This window comes from Lepidothrix coronata, unplaced genomic scaffold (assembly GCF_001604755.1).
Source record: "Lepidothrix coronata isolate B3197 unplaced genomic scaffold, Lepidothrix_coronata-1.0 Scaffold122, whole genome shotgun sequence".
Classification (NCBI taxonomy): Eukaryota; Metazoa; Chordata; class Aves; order Passeriformes; family Pipridae; genus Lepidothrix; species Lepidothrix coronata.
Window position 1 is genome coordinate 2,677,656 of NW_016690302.1, and position 4,278 is coordinate 2,681,933.

Below are 4,278 nucleotides of genomic sequence, written 5' to 3' on the forward strand. Positions count from 1 at the left end.
CCGGCGGGAGGAGAAGCCCTTGGGCCCCCTCCCCGCGGCTCCCGGGAGGAAGCGGCGGCACCGGGAGCCGGGAGCAGGGCCAGGAAAGCGGCGGCGGTGGCATCCGGGCTGCGGCGGCGGCGAGTCCGCCCTCCGAGGCGGGAGGGGCCGGGGGGTGACCGGGGGGATCCGCAGCGCCCCGAGCCCCTGGGGACACCCAGGGACACCCGTGGGGGACCCTCAGCCCCTGCCCCGGTGGTGCAGGGGGGTCCCACCCGCCTTCCTGCGCGGAGGAAGCGGCATCGCCGCCCCCAGCCCAGCCTTGAGCCCCCGACCTCTCCCACGGGCGTGTATTCCCCTCCCTGATCCAAAGGAGCGGCCACACCCACTGCCGGCACCTGTTGGGAACGGGAGGTGGGTAAGGGACACGGGAGGGCATCCTCACGTGAGTACTTTAAAACCTGCAGGGTTTTAAGAGCTGCGGTTTCTTCTCGCTAAAATACGAGCTGATAAAGGCATGAGAACAGCACAAGGAGAAGGGGGTGAGTGGCTTTTTCTTACAGTCACAGAATGCTTTGAGTTGGAAGGGACCTTAAAACTCACCCTGTTCTACCCCCTGGGACACCTTCAACTATCCCAGGTTGCTCCAAGCCCCAACCAGCCCGGCCTTGGACACTTCCAGGGATGGGGGATTCCAAGGTCAGCGTTGAATTTTGGGGAGCAGAATGCCAATCTAAGTGCAGGGCTCCTGCAAGTGAGATTCCTCCTGGAGGAGATTCCTCCAAGACAAAAGGTGCCAGCACAGGAAGCTCAAGCTGCCCATGGAGTGCCAAGAGTGGCACATAAACTACACTTGGGAGACAGAAGGTCAGGGCTCTCTTTCCTGGGTGGAAGGGCAGTCGTTTGCTTGCAGGAGCGCTGCGCTGGCATTGGGAGGTTCCACCCAGGAAAGAAAGCCTCATGTACAGTTGTTGGGCCACTCTTGGCACTCCATGGATAGGCTTTTTGTGCTGGCATCTTCTGTCTGGGAGGAACCTTTGTGTTCCTGGCAGCTGAGCCTCTTCCAAGCACCTGCCTTTAAAGTGGGCTGTTCTCTCCTGGCAGAACCCAACCTGCTTTATCAAGGTCTGTGATGCACAAGGTGACTAGATGGTCCCTAAAGGTCCCTTCCAATCCAAACCGTTCCATGATTCTGCACTTCATGGCACAGCCAAAGCCTTGCCCATGCTCTGAGCTCAGGTCTATTTAAGACCAACAGTCTGACTGTTAGGTTGGCTCACCTCTTAGCTGACAAGGATTTTTCCCCTGGAATCCTGCCAAGTTCCATATTTCGGGCATCTGGGGAATAAGCAACAATCATAACAATTCTTCATCAGCAATTCCCCTCTAAGAATCACGTGTGGTTTTATAAATGGCAATCAAATGAGCTTTACAGCACTGCAGGGAATCAGCTGAGTGGCATTTCTGGCACCCTAATGTGTCGATGGGAAACCTGAGGCACAGCAATTCCTGTAAGGTTATGATTTAACCAAAGTAACTTTTTTATGGTGGAGGTTTTTCCCCCCAAAGCCTTTGAAGTGGATTTGAGGTGTCTGCCAGACTCTGGGTGAGACTCAGCCTGCTGGAAATGGGATGATCTGGATGGTTGTCCTGGCTCTGGGTACAGCTCCCAGAAAACATTACAGACTTTCCTTAATGAATTGACTGATTATTTCAGGGTTACTGCTCAGCCCTTTCTTTCAGAATAGCACTGATGGGATGTTCCATGCGGATTTTGTCTCCCATGGATCACCTCCATGTAGGACCAGGGATAACCTGATTCACATCTCTCAGTTCCAGTCACTACCCTGTATCTGCCAGTCTTCCTGTCCCACTGTGTCTTTACACAAAAGTCCTGGGGGGGTTGTTGGATGCTCCAGCATCTCTTCAGGCTTTTTGTCAGGAGCTGGAATGTCTTTTGTCTGCATCCTGAGGACTGAGCAGGCAGCCCATGGGCTTTGAGTCTCAGTTTTGCCTCTATTCAGCACATTCTTCTTCTTTTTTTTTTTTTTCTCCTGCTCTCATTAATTAGTTCCTGATGTGCTGGTTCCTGCCTGAGAAACACTGGGAATTTCTGAGGCTTTGACAGAGAGGAGTCTGGAAAAGGTTAAAATCCTGAATTAGGGAATGTTTGTCTGAGAAAGATTTGATTTGATTGACAGAATTTCTGGGATCAAGCACTTTACTCTTCTACACTGCAATAAAGGCAGTTATAGACTTAATTCTGTCTTTCTGCAGCAGATCTAGGGCCAGATGAATTGTACAGCCATGGTTAGAGCCAAAGGCTTTGCTTCTTGTTCGTGCTTTGCCAGTATTTGTGCGATTCAGAGGATTCTTCCTTGTGCAGAGTACAACATCCCACATCCCCACAGGTCTATTGCCACCAGGCACGAGCATTTTTAGGAAGATACAGAGGAGGGAGAACCCTGAGCTAAACAAATGGGCCATAGGTGAGAGAGCTCCCTTCAAATCCAACTCGAAATGCTTTGTGCCTCGGGAGATTATCTGATCATCTCCTTTTGCTCCCTCTAATCCAGTGGGTGATCACATCTGATGACAGCTTTAAAATAATAATCTGAGCAGAACAAGCAATTCCCATGGGAAAGCTCTGACTGTACGTGCTTGTAAAGAAAAATGCCACTCTTTCCCCTTGTAGAACAAACCATGAGTATTAACCATCTGTGCAAGTATTGCAGTCCTGGAGAGCTCCATCCTTTTAATGGGAGCTTTGGATTTCATAGCAGGCATTTAATCGGCTGGGGGAGTGTTTTCAGCCAGGTTATGTAAATGCTGTCAAGAAACCATGTGTCTGGAAAAGATGGATGTAAGGAATGTGCTTAGCAGGAGGCAGAGGGGAGGCTGGATTGTTTCGGGGTTGCAGTTTCACAGCAGTGTTTTATAAACCTGCTGATCCAATTGGCAACATCCACAACCCTTGGAAATAGGCTGAGCAGGGCATTGTCACCCTACAGATCAGATGGGGCTTGGATGTGCATTCCAGGGAGATCCACTGTGGGAATCCAGTGCATAAATGTGGGAGGGAATAGGCTGAGCAGGAGAGGAGTTTGAGGCAGGAGTCCAGAGAATGAGAAATGGCAGGCACAAATGTTTGAAAGATAGAGTGTTCTCAAGTGGGCATCTGTATGTGCATGAATTTAGAGCACTAGAAGAACCTGCCAGCGCTCCTGGAGGTGCCTGCCCTTTCCCCACACAAAAATTCCCAAAGAATTTCTTACAGGAGAGAAAACACCCTAAATTAAACCATTCCTAGGGACAGACCTCATGCCTGTGTCTCCAAGGTTAAGAGGTGGGAAAGCTGAACAATTCCTCCCTTCCCATAATGAGGAGAGACAGCTTCTAATTAAGATTCATTAGAGCTGCCCCAGGAAGCCGATGGGACCATTTTTCAGGATATTTTGTTGGAATTATTTTTCGTCTCACTCTCTCCCTGTTGGCTCAGAGCTCTCCATTCTCTTCCCCAGGACCTAAGGATGTGCTTTGAGTCATCTCAGTGCTCTGCCTAAAAGTGGGGATATGGGATCTTGAGAACCCTTGGTGCTCTCACAGCCCTGGCAGACCTCAGGGACAAGCACTGAGCAAACTGTGGGCATGGCCACGACACAGGACAATGGGAACAAGGGAGCAAAATGAGCATAAACCTTGTCTTTTTGACAAGGTTCTAGGGTCAAACTCATCATCTCGAGGAGTACTAGAAACTGGAGTGCAAGGGGAATTATGTTACATCCACAATTAGCAGAAGAGGTCTGGATATTCTGGCGTGTTACTTGGTACTTGCCCTGAAACATCAGCTCCCAGAGTCAAAGTATTATGAGAGAAACTCATTATTCTTTCAAAAACCAATCTTTATTCCAAGAACTCACAGTGCAGAAAACCTCCACCATGTGAGCTATTGCACCTTAATTCCTTTGGAAAAAGAAAGCATATTTCCCTTTTAATTCCACCTCATCTTTCACACTTTGGACTGGAAATCTTCCTGTGGAGGATATTTTGCCTTGAGTCCTGAACCCGTCTGTGGTTTGGGTTAGTTTTAATCCAAAGCAATGAGAACTGGATTCAGAGGGACAAAAACAAACGAGAAGGACCAAAGAACATATTCTGCATGGAAAAGGCACCACAGCACAGCCACAGCCCTGTGACTCCACCGCCTGTTTGCTTTCAGTGTCACTCACGGAGCCGTTTAAAGGGAAGCCAATGCCCTTTAAATATGTGCAAAGCCTTTACTGCCTTTCCAAGGAACAG